We start from the raw sequence: 13,214 nt of genomic DNA, 5'->3' as shown, positions 1-13,214 counted from the left end.
CCTCTAACATTACTTACACAATAAAACAACAACAACATGTAATTCAGTGTTGTGGTCGTTTCCAGGTGCTGGTTTGTATTGTCGGTGTCAGGTGCGTATTGAGCGGTGCAGTCAACAGGTGTACTGCTGCTCTGACTCATCTCGCATTACTTCATGTTTTTTTCTGTCTGCCTGACTCACTCTTCCCCTGATTCAGGCTTCCTACGTGGACGTATTGGAATGATTCAAACCTTGCTCGATTTTTTTGTGGACTGTAATCTCTCTCTTCGGCTTACATTTTTATAGCTACGGACATTCATGTTTTGCAGGTTTAAAACATAATGACGTAAGGATAATTAACTCTCCTCATTACATCCTAACAACTTTCAGTAATAGTAATCAATCATTATTATTGCATGGTCCGTTGACTTTTGATTCCCTGACGCATGGCCTGTGCACTCTATAATGACAGTGCTTCGCTCCTCTGTTTATTGTGACTTTACCGTCGATGAGTCATTCACCACAAAGTCACGTCAAAGTCGTAATCAGCACACATGTTCTCGCTAATTATCGCTCCGCCGTGCCGCGAGTTGCCTCAGTTCGGAATCTGCCTGTGACTCACGGGCACGTATTTGCCTGAAGTGGGAGCAGCTTGCGTATGACAAACGCTTTACTAACTCAACGGCGAAATGCTGAGCTCACACGTTAAGTCCAAGCTTGGCTTCAAAGGAGGAGAGCGAATCGGTCCGTCACATTCACGAAGGGTGGAAGAAAAGGAAAATGAAACCGGAAAAATACAGATTAGAAGTAAGAGGATGAAAAGGTGAGAAGGAAAAGGATTTGGGGAACGGGTAGAAGAAACGAAATTTACATATGTGAGCCATGATGCTAATTCGATGCCAGGCCCAGCCCGCCTCTCGCAGTGTTATTCTCTTTTGTCCTCATTCCAGAAATCGTGTCTTTCATTAGGTTAATTACGTTCTTAGCTTTGCCACTTAAAAGGTCAGAAAAAAGATTGTTCTCAGTCACTCATCTAACAAGAGTAGATGTGGAGGGAGTATCTTGACACAGCGCTGATTTCTTTTCACTTAAAATGTCCGAAAGTCTTTGAAGAAAGGCTCGTTTTACTTGTGATACTAAAATGAATAAATATGCGTACAAAACAGGAGAGGAAACAGTTCCCTAGTGGCCGATACAGAGGAAGGTGGAGCGGGGCTCTGTTTCGGTACGTCTCTTTTTTAGCGATTCAACAGTTCGGAATCAAATCCGGGGATCAGCGTCGGCTTTGGAGTCTTGTCTTTCACTGAATACCGAGCATGATTCTCTTTGACCTTTTTCCAGCAGCTATCACAAACAACAAATTTCAGTTTTTCCTTTACACGAATTGATAAAACTTTCAATGAAAAAAGAATATACTTAATGTAGAAATTTCAGCTTTTCTGAAATATTTAAACTAAAAACATAGCATACGAACACACACACACACACACACACACACACACACACACACACACATATATATATATATATATATATATATATATATATATATATATATATATATATATATATATATATATATATATAGCACCTGGAGACGACCAGAACACTGAATTACATGTATGTGTGTGTGTGTGTGTGTGTGTGTATATATATATATATATATATATATATATATATATATATATATATATATATATATATATATATATGTGTGTGTGTGTGTATGTATGTGTGTGTGTAGACACACACATATACATGCACACAAACGTATACCTTCAGAAATTGAAATGTTCACAATTATTTACGTTCTTCCTTCAGAGCCGTAGCCAAATTTAGATATATATTATTCTGTGTGCAGTGGAAGGGTTGGTGTTGGTGAGGTGTGGGGGCACGCTGGCGCGGCGAACGTGTAAGCCAGGCTGATGCAGGTGTTATGTAGGTGTTAGAGCAGCTGTGAGGCGTGGAGGTGGGGCGCAGGGAATGAGGTAAGGAGAATGAAGGGAGAGGGGAGGATGTAGAATCATGACTCGAGAACGAGGAGAACGACAACGATGGCGGCGACGAGGGCAACGAAGACAACAACGACGACCACGAGGACGAGGACAAGGATGAGGTCGTAGAATAGCAAGAGGAGGGTTGGAGTGAAGGTGTTAGGGTGGAGGAGAGAAGGGGAGCGGCAGTAATGCAGAGGAAAGATGTGAGACACAGGAAAGACAGGGGAGGGATGCAAAAGAGAGAAGGGAGAGAAAATACTGCATGCGAGCAGAGTGAAGGGCGAGGGGAGGAAAGGCAGGAGTAGGGAAGTGACAGAATCGAAGGAAATCCCCCTTGAGGGAAAGACTTGGGTCCTGAGATAAAACTACAGGAGAAAAATACATATTCATTGTTAATGGGTAACCGGTCCCCCAAGATAAGAAAGAAAACTGCCCTGGCAAAAGAAACAAATGAATGGAGTAATAACAAAAAGCTTTGCAAAATATACCAACCAATTATAACAGCAAACCCAATATTTTGCAGGAGAGTGAGCATGTAGAGGACGAGAGGGATGCTCTGTACCTCAAGTTAAAATTGTGTTTTCTATAAGGCTTATTTTAGAGATCCTCTCTCTCTCTCTCTCTCTCTCTCTCTCTCTCTCTCTCTCTCTCTCTCTCTCTCTCTCAACTTCAGTAGCATAATACAAAAATAAATAAGAAATGTGGTTGAGTGAATGATTGGTGACACAGTACTTTTGTGACGTGAATATTGAATTGCATGTGAATTAAACAAACACATTTGTTAATTCTTAAATTCTAACGCGGATGAAACAGCAGCAAATAGGACACACACACACACACACACACACACACACACACACACACACACACACACACACACACACACACACACACACATTTATATAGCACCTAAATTGAAAACGTAACAAATATAACAAATTACAAATTTGGTCCAGCAGAAGCTGCTATACCAGGTTAATTAAGCTAGATTCCTGGCACCTAGGCAGGTTGGTAAGGTTGCAGCTGATTGGCTGCACTGCTCTCTCGCAGACACTCGCGTCAGACCATATCTTTCATGCTCGAGTGAGACATGTTTCTATATTATATGCCATAGCTCAACTCATATACGAGATACCCAGGTTTGGTTGACACCATCAGACTCAGCAGTGACTGTGAAATCAAGCTGTATTGTAAAAACTCGACAAAAAAAAAATAGAATAGCTTACTACACTACAACTCACTCAGAAATTACAACCCGAGGCACTCTCATGAAGGCCTGATTTTATTTACAGTGATCAACAAGGTATGTGTGTTGTTTTATGTGGTTTATGAGCATGGTTCTCTTTAGTCATGTCTGCTCCGAACTTACCTTAGCTGAGCAGAGGGGAGGGGGAGGGGAAGGAGAGGGGGCGGGTCACGAGGCAGAGGAAAGTACAGACTCAGCTCTCCTGTGAACAGTGATTCCTTGTGTGTGTGTGTGTGTGTGTGTGTGTGTGTGTGTGTGTGTGTGTGTGTGTAATTCACCACGGTCTGATTACGAGTTGGACTCGCAATCGCCAAGAGGTACCCTCCCGACATGAGCAAGCTCATACTCATTATAGTCGATCTCTGGGTACTGCCAGGACCTCACACACCACACACCCCTTGCCCCTTGCTCAAGGGGGGACAGTAACCACTCCCAGTTAACAGAAAGAATCCAGCCTGAGTGGGGCTCGAACCGCCGCCTGTCAGGCCGTGAAGCCTTGCAGCGCAGAGCTCTAACCGATTGAGCTACCGGAGTGATATGTGTGTGTGTGTGTGTGTGTGTGTGTGTGTGTGTGTGTCAGCACGTGCTCTCTCTCTCTCTCTCTCTCTCTCTCTCTCTGGTTTATGGAACGACAAACTTGAATGAACCAAAAGGTTTGAGTGGCCAGAAATTCAATATCATTCAATGTACTCTCTCTCTCTCTCTCTCTCTCTCTCTCTCTCTCTCTCTCTCTCTCTCTCTCTCTCTCTCTCTGTTCTTTCAGAGCCACTCACCACTCAAAATTTCCCAAAAATTCTCACGAACTGGAGCGAAACTAAGCCGTGGGGATAAATTTACATTTGCTAATGAGACGAGAGAAGGAGGCTAAATAAAAACGTCATTTCCCTTTTCTATCTCTCTCACCCTCGTCCTTCCCGCAGCCATTCCCTCCAAGGGGGTTAACCTCCTTGATTCCCTCACGCTCTCATACCTCCCTTTCTTAAGTTCTTCCTTTTAGATCATCCCTTCCTCATTAGTGTCCCTTTTTTCCGAGACCTAATTTCCTGACACCGTTTTTCTATATAGTTTCAGTGATGAAGATTTTCTTCTTTGAGAGGAAGGGTAGTGCAAAGCTTTTTAATGATATATTTTTTTACTCATGATGACTTTCGTCTTTATAGATTCTTACTGCCATCTCTTTAACATATCGGCTGTTAGTGCGTGCGTTTGTAAGTTATCAATCTCATAATATTTCGCCCTTCTCCCACTTCCCTTCTTTTCATGTCGTGTCTCCTTGTTTGTAGGTCTGTATGTTTGATCATCTGCTTAGCGGGTCTCCCCTTAACCCCCCTGTTCCCCCCCCTTCTCTCTCTCTCTCTCTCTCTCTCTCTCTCTCTCTCTCTCTCTCTCTCTCTCTCTGCCAGGTGCGCAGCAAGCGAGACCAACACCAATTACCGGTACATCACCTGTGGAAGCTCCCTCCCTCCCTCCCATCTCCTTCCTCCTCACAAATTATGTATATACCAATCAGCCTCTTCCTCTGTACACTCATCCCTTTCCCTTAATGTTCCACTTTCGATCACGGCATTCAGTTTGTCACTATTCTTTTCACATCCCTATTTCCTTCCGTATCTTCGTCATGCCCTTCCACTCCTTCCCTACGACGTTCTCACTCATGATTACCGGAAGGGGTTTGCACGCCATGACTCGGGGTTGGAGGAGCAAAACGCCGGAACGAACACCACGTGGGTAGAAAAATGTAGAGTATACGTTAGGCTTAAAATACTGCTCTGCGGCGGAAAACCATGACTATTTTTTATCCCAACAGTGGCTGACGGAGACGTAACTGAGTCTTCGAACTAATAATCCACTGTTGACTACATCCATCCTTCCCCTAATACTTCATCTTTGCCCTCCTTGCCAGGTGGCCGCGAGGCAGGTGGATGGTGAGACGGAGCCACTCAACCACAGATGGTGGATTTCGACCTCCGCTTCTTTCTTTATCCCACCCATCCTCCAACTACCTTATCCATCTCCCGCCCACCGCAGCCCCCGCCTCCACCCATATTCTTGCACAGACGTGTATCATTTCCTTATGCGGAGGTCCTGCTCACAAAACAGAGGCTAACGTTTCCACTTGAATATTACGCACGATACTAACTCGGGATAAGAGTGGCGAGCCTGTCAAACTATGACATCCTACACAGCAAGGATGCGCGGATGACTACCTCCTCTCTCCACTCCCTTCCCTCTATTTCTTTTATCATTCCATGTACGCATCCTTTAACCATCACCTTCCTATTCCTCCCTCCCTTTCACGGCACGGGAAATACCTCTTCTCTATCCTCCACCCTCAATTCTTTTATCTTTCTCTACCCACGCCTCCCTTCACATAATTTCTCCGTTCCTTACCCCCTTCTCTCTCTCTCTCTCTCTCTCTCTCTCTCTCTCTCTCTCTCTCTCTCTCTCTCTCTCTCTAACAACGGAGTAGAAACCTACCTCCCTTTATTCCCCAACACCCCCCCACACATCCATTCTATTATAATATCCCCCTCCTTCTCTTCCTCTCCTCCTCCCCACGAATGTAGGGGAAATATTCCGAAGCCTGGGCCCCGCTGCTATAAACAAGCGTGTCCGTATACAAGGCTATAGCCCACGCGGCGGACATGACCCTACCAGCCTTTCCTGCCGTGTAGTCAAAAGAAGCCCGACACTAGCCGCCCAGCTTGGTCTTGGTGGGGTAGTCGGCACGCCCCGGGACGCCTCACTCCTGGGGCCACTGGGTAGCACGGTAAAGGAAGGCTGGGGTGTGAGAGATCCGTGTACCGTGGACCTGCTAGCGGTGCGGCTTGGCGGTGTTCCGAAATGGGGTTACTTTGTCTTTGTTTGTAATCTCATCAGTGTTGACTTTGGGTACGGCTGCTCGATCCCTCTTCTCCCTCCTCCCTCTCATGGACTCCCTCACCTGTACCTGCACACACACACACACACACACACACACACACACACACACACACACACACACACTGTCCCTTACACTCAAGTCCCATACCTCTCCTCCTCCCTTCAGCTAGCACTCACACCTACACTGATCGTACCCGACACTCTACTCGTCTTCCCCTTCCTTGATCGCCCTGCCATACTCGAGTCAGACACAACTCCATCCTTACTTTTCTTTCATATGCATACAGACCGGTCACCTCCGTTTGTCTGTCTGTCTCTCATACACAGAAAAACTCAATGCTTCCTAAAGTCGCACACACACACACACACACACACACACACACACACACACACACACACACACACACACACACACACACACACACACACACCTTACAGGAAAAAAATCAATGCTCCCTATACTGGTCCCCTCCCCCCCGAAAACACACACACGCACACACACACACACACACACGCACACGCACACGCACATACACTGTCTCTGCATTTCCACAACACACGCCCAGGCCCTTCCAATACTCCAATAGTCACTACTCTTTCCCTCCCACAGCCCCCCCCCCCTTCCCCCCACCAGCACATAACGCCCATAACCCGCCCTTCTTCCTTCCCTTCCAGCCGTCAGTAGCCTCCCACATACCTCCACTCTACGTCACCAATGAGCTCTGGTTGCCCACTTTCCATCCACCTCTCCCCTGCTACCGTAATGGCTTGCCTCCCGTTAGTATTAGGGGGGAAGGTGGAAGGAGAACAGGGGCGAGGAGCGGAGGGGCAGGGGAGGGTTCAGCAACAGCCATATATACACATAAATCCTTTCACCCGTTCATTCCTGCATCCTACCAATATTTCTCCACCGAACAAAAACCTTCTCTCTCTCTCTCTCTCTCTCTCTCTCTCTCTCTCTCTCTCTCCTTGAACAACGCAGAGACCGCCCTCCGCCGTTGTTCTTCCTCTCCTCCTTCCTCTCCCGGGCACCCTCCGTATACACACAGCCGTGAGGCCCCACATGTGGAACAGAAGTCGATAATTAGAGGTCATTGTGTGAGAGAGAATGACGCCCTGAGCACTATTAGAGAGAGAGAGAGAGAGAGAGAGAGAGAGAGAGAGAGAGAGAGAGAGAGAGAGAGAGAGAGAGAGAGAGAGAGAGAGAGAGAGAGAGAGAGAGAGAGAGAGAGAGAGAGAGAGTATTAGTATAAGAAGAATTATTATTATTATTAGTAGTAATGATGGTAGTGGGTAGAAGAAGTAAATGTAAAATTATATATACTCCTCTCCACTATAGCGTAGAATACATACTCTGATTCGTCCACTTCGGGCAAAGACAAACCAAAAAAATCTGCTGCAACGATGTCCTCCCCGCGGCGGTAATAAGATAATAGCAAAACAGCGAGATAAACTTTGCATTCAGTTTCAAAGGCCGCCACACTTTAAAGTTTAAGCTACACACATCCCAGGCAAAATTATTCTCTAACATGTAAATCTAAACAAAGCGACAATGCTCTCGACACAGAACACAGACTTACTGCTCAACATTTTGCGAGTTTCCATTTAAAAACCTGTTCCAGAGTTGGCTGACGATGCATTAAAAGTCACGATTGTTCCTTACTGCCGGGTTGTGTTACGGCTAGAGGCTCGTGTGCGGGCTGAGTGGTGGCGCGGAGAATGTTAGGGTTCGGTGGAGGAGAAAAGGGATCTGAAGGCGGAGACGGAGAGAGAGAAGGAAGAAGAGACGGAGAAAGAGAAAGAGGAAGAGTAGGAGAAGGAAAAAAGGGTTATCGAGTAGCAGTAGAATAGTAGTAGTAGTGGTGGTCGTAGTAGTAGTAGTAGCAGTAACAATAGTAGTAGTAGTAGTGGTAGTAGTAGTAGTAATTGTAGTAGTAGTAGTAGTAATAGTAAAAGTAGTGGTGGTGGTAGAGTAATAGTAGTAGTAAAGAAAAATGGTAGAAAGGATGGAAATGGGTAGAGCACAAAAAGAGCGAGTAGAATGGAAAGGAAGAAAGAGCGAGCAGGGAAAAATACATTATTGGGGTGGAGGGGAGGAAAGAGGAAGGAGGGAGAGGGAGGAAGAGGAGGAACGCTGACTTCCTTCCGCTCACAGGGAGCTCGTTCTGTACACACACACACACACACACACACACACACACAGACGGAGAGAGAGAGAGAGAGAGAGAGAGAGAGAGAGAGAGAGAGAGAGAGAGAGAGAGAGAGAGAGAGAGAGAGAGAGAGAGAGAGAGAGAGAGAGAGAGAGAGAGAGAGAGAGAACCCCATTCGGGAGGATTGATGCCTTTCAAGTAATCAAAATCACGACATGCACTTCTGAGAGAGGAAGAAAAATGCAACCCACCAAAAAAGGGTTAAATAAAACTCCATAAAATAGAAGCGTGTGTAAAGGTTGAATAAATAGTGGACGTGAACGGCGCTCCGATCTATATATACATTTTTTGGGCCGGGGCAGAATTCTATTAAAGGGTCGAACTTTAGTCACCAAACGCACATAGAACACAAAGGTTTGAGAGAGAATTCGGATCACGTTTTTTCTTCCGCCTTTTTTTCGTTCATAAAGGGAGCATACGCACATACAACGAAGACACACAAAAAGTAAATATTTACCCATTAAAACCCGGGCAGAGAGCAAGTGTAGGGACGCGAGGTGGAAGAATCTTAATTAAAGGAGATTATGAAGTCCGCTACGCCGGCTGTTACTGTTATTTCTTTTGTTATTACGATTTTTAATGCTTGTATAACTGTAATAAGAGTAGGGGGCGGCATCGAAGGGAGGGAGGAATGGAGGGGGTAGCGAGGGAGAGAGAGGGAGGGGAGAACAGAAGGCAGGGAATGAAAGAGGGAAGCGAAGGAGGTAGGGGAGAGAATGAGAACAACTTTGAGGGAAGAAAAAAAAAGAGGTAGGAGCGAGGGAAAGAGGTAGAGCAGGTAGAGGGGCTGAGGAGGAGTGGATGTTTGGAGGGAGAGTAATGTTGGGAATACGGCGAGGAAGCATGAGTGTGGAGAGGTGGATGGAGGTGTGGACTAATGGAGGGGTGAGAGGCAGAGGAATTGAGGCTTTGAGGGTACGTGGAGAGAAGGGTGGAAGAAATGGGAGTGGGAGAAGGTTATAGGAGCAGAAAGGAGGTCCGGACGGAAGATGGTGGAGGGGGAGGAAGCGTGTGTGTGGAGAGGTGGACGACTGGATGTAAGCGTAGAGAAACTGAGTTAATTGAAGCTTTGAGGGTAGATGGAGAAGACGGTGGAAGAAATGGGAACTGGCGAAGGTTATGGGAGCAGAAAGAAGGTCCGAACGGAAGAGGAGTGAAGGGGGAGGGGCTGGAGTTGGGGGAAGGAAAACAAATCCATGAGTCGACCGGAAAGAAAAGTGGCCGACATTGTTCCGAACTTCCGACACCCGGCGACCCGAAGCGAGGCGACGTGACGGCCATTCCTGCCAGCGGCCCTCGCCCCCGGCTTCCACTCAGGCGTCGTAAGTGAAAAGCGAAGTAAAAACGCCACATCTCTTCAGTCATTTAACTTCTCATGGCACAGGCGAGCAGCTTATTACAGGAAACGTTATTTTTTCCGCTTTAATGCTGATGATGGGAGGGATGGGGGAGGGGGGAGGGGAGGAAGGGGTAGACATAAGCATGACGCCGGCTCTGAGTGCCATCTGTGTGTGGAGGCGGAGGGGCCACAACCCGCGGTCAAGCCAAGCCAGCCGCCGCCACGCAACGGTAAATTCACGTCCGCAGGAGCGTGAGGCAGCCGGTGGGGGTGTCCGCTGCTTCGCCATGGCTGACTGACCTCTCTCCTCCCACTCATGCACACCTAACCCATCCCCCTCACCCCTACACCCCTAGCCACCCTCCTCCTCCTCCCGTGCACTCCCTCACCAATAAGTTTCTGTCTTCACCTGAGTCATTTCCTCTCCTACTCTTCCCTATTTCCTTCCCTGACCTTCTTCTTCCCGTCCGTTCCTTCCCAGCCGTCTCTTCCTTCCTTCCTTCCTTCCTCTCTACTCCCTCGGTTCTTGCCATTTAGACATTACTCTTTCCTCTTTCATTTCTACACCAGAGGTCCACTATCAACTTTTTCCCTCCCTTCTTCCCTTTGTCCCCCAGACTGGACTTCCGCCCTTTCCTGACCTCGCTGCCAGTGCTTTGCGACACACTCCCTCCATGAATCTCGTGATTGAGGGGACTTAACGCAAAATTTGTAAGAACTTGAGTGAAAGAGAGATGGAAGAAGAGAGGAAAAAAAAAAAGGTGGAGGGGGAGCCGAAGAGATATTGCAAGTCGTATGGGAGTGAGAAGTGAAAAACGAGAGGGGTGAAGGAATATTAAAGTGCTTGCGTGGGGGTGGGTTAAGTGTGGAGGAATAGGGAGTGAGGAGCGTGGGAATGTGGGCCGGCTGGAGTGAGGGAGGGAGTGGATGGAGGAGAGGGAAGGGTGGAGGGAAAGTCTTAACGCTTCGCTACACAATAGTACCATTAGTCATCCCGAGGAGATGGTTCCGGGCGCAATGCACACTGTGATATTTATTTGTGTTATTTTTATGTACCCTTAACGGCCCTCTCTCTCTCTCTCTCTCTCTCTCTCTCTCTCTCTCTCTCTCTCAAGAAATTCATTTTGCCAGTGCACCACTATTCTCCCTTCACTGCTCTCTCCTCATTTTTCCTCCCTCATTTCCTCCATGCTCCCTCCTTCCCTTCTCTCACTTCATCTTGAGACGGGTTCTCTCATATTTCATGCCGAGAGTGACGGACTTTTGAGCGCCTAATAACTTGAACGTTAATTCTGATACTTTTCTCTTATGTCCTTTTCATCCTTTCCAGCCTGTTCAATGCGCCCTTCACGCCTGAGCTATACGCCAATCTAACTTTCCCCGCATCCCTTATTTCACCAATCAAAACCTCAAACTGATCCTTTTACATCACTACTTACTAGTCTTCTGCTTCAGTGGCGCAGTGGTTAGCGTGTCTACCTACAAATCCGAGAGTACGGGTTCGAATCCCAGTTCGGACAGTCGGAGTGCAGCTCACCCAGATGTTTGTTTATTCTATTTTTCTGGCTGATCGATAAATGCGTACCTGAGGAAACCTGGGAAGAGATGCCAGATTGGCCCTCTGTTCCTGTGTAATGGGCTCTCACCCACCACAGGTTCAAGGGCCAATGCGATGGTCATGAGCGTCAGGGCCACGCGCAGCTATAGCGTATGCCCCCAGCTTTACCTGCTCTCCTTTCTATGTCTTTTCCCTTAGCCTTGCTTGCCCGGTCTGTCTCTCCCAAATCCCAATACCAATCCCTCCTTCCAATCACCTCTCGTTCTCCACGCAGCGCTGCTCCCTCGCTTCTTCCTCACTCTTTCCTCTTCCTCCACGCTTCCACCTTCCCTGAGCCGGCTATCACGCCCTCTCGGCCCCTGCGCCTCGCTGAAACATGGCTGGTAAATCTGTGTAAGGAAGGAGAAGAAGAGAAATATGTCTTCTTTTACGGTGCTGCAAGGAGACTTATACTCCGGCTAAGCTCATAGGGCAGCCAGCAAAGTTCGTAAACGACAGCTAACTTTACATGTCCAACCTGGGTCGCGACGTGGAGAAGGAAGAGAAAGAAAAGAGATAAAAGAATAAGGAGAAGAAAGAGAAGAAAAGAGAACGAAAAGAAAATACACCGCCGAGCCAACCTAACCTGACATGATAGAAACTAATGTTGCTCAGCCTGAGCTAGCATTATCTAGAGCTATCGTAAGAAAACACATTGAGGAGAGAAAAGAAAGAGGGCAGGGTAAAAGGGAAAGGGAAAAAGGAGTGGAAGGAATAATGCTCTACCTCTTAACCTAACCGTCCAAGTTGAGTCCTTAAGACCCGGCGGCGCCAAATCAACAGTAGGGACAGAAGGTGGCAGCAGAACTCTTGCCCGCCGAGGTGACGGTCGCTTTGGTTCGGTGGTGACGCTCAGGCTGCGACGCCGTGGGGGCTATCATCATCAGGGAAGTTCAGCTTGAGCTGCAGCTCAGCATGAATCAAGTCGCCATTGAGAAGGGCAGCTTGGATAATAACCCAAGGAAGAAAGAGTATCCGGAGCATCAGCAGCACAAAGCCTCGCTGCGGAGGTCTAGAGTACATAGCGGAATCAAGCCCGGAACAACTTTACTGAAGAAAGACTTAACCAAATACTGAAGCACAGTCTTTGAGAATCAATTGCAGAATTATTAGCAGGCATCTCGGTTACAAGGCCACAACTTGTCTCGGCAGTAATAATCTCAACTGAAAATGAAAAACAAATAGAACAACAAAATGCAAAGTACCCCAATATTGGGATTCACAAAAAGGGGGATACATTTATGTGGCGATTCCAGAGCCACGGTGGAATAATAAAAGCAGTAGAAAACAGCAGAAAGAGGGAAGGCAGCGGCAGTGGTGGCGGCGGCAGCGGTAGCACGGGGCGGTAAACGATACTTCCCGTGTGAGCCGTGAGCCAGGTGTGGCCCGCTCTGCTGCATCTGACGACCCGCTTCCCCAATATCCCCTCCCTGCTTCCTTTCTCTCTCTCTCTCTCTCTCTCTCTCATATCTTCCTCCCTCCCTCATTTTCCTCTCCCCCAAGTCTTTCCTTCCGCCTCTCCCGCCTCCGCCATAGCCACATATCTCCCCTCCATAACTACCAGTAGGCCTGTCCCTTCCATTCTGTCCTGTCATAGTCTTCCTTCATTCCCCAAATGATGTTTTCCTACCCTTTCCTTCCTTTATCTTCCTCCCTCCATCATTTTCCGGTATGGTTCTTCTTTATCAAAAACACATTTTCCTCTATATCTCCTGTCTTTCCCTTTCTTTCTCTGTTTTTGTAATTTTGTAAGTTCTTAAAATTGCTTCCCTTTTCATCTTTTGTTATCCAATCTTTCTTTCCCCATTTTTTCTTTCAATTCTTCACCCTTTTCTCTCTCAGCCAGATCCTCCACCCTCCCCCGTCCCTTCCCGCCTTCCGCTGTGGATGCGCCACCTTCATCACGGAAGTTGGTTTCCTCCCCCAATATTTGGTGACATCTGCCGTATAGGGTTGCCTGCAC

Source organism: Eriocheir sinensis, chromosome 26 (assembly GCF_024679095.1).
Source record: "Eriocheir sinensis breed Jianghai 21 chromosome 26, ASM2467909v1, whole genome shotgun sequence".
Classification (NCBI taxonomy): Eukaryota; Metazoa; Arthropoda; class Malacostraca; order Decapoda; family Varunidae; genus Eriocheir; species Eriocheir sinensis.
Note: the sequence above shows the minus strand (reverse complement) of the source record.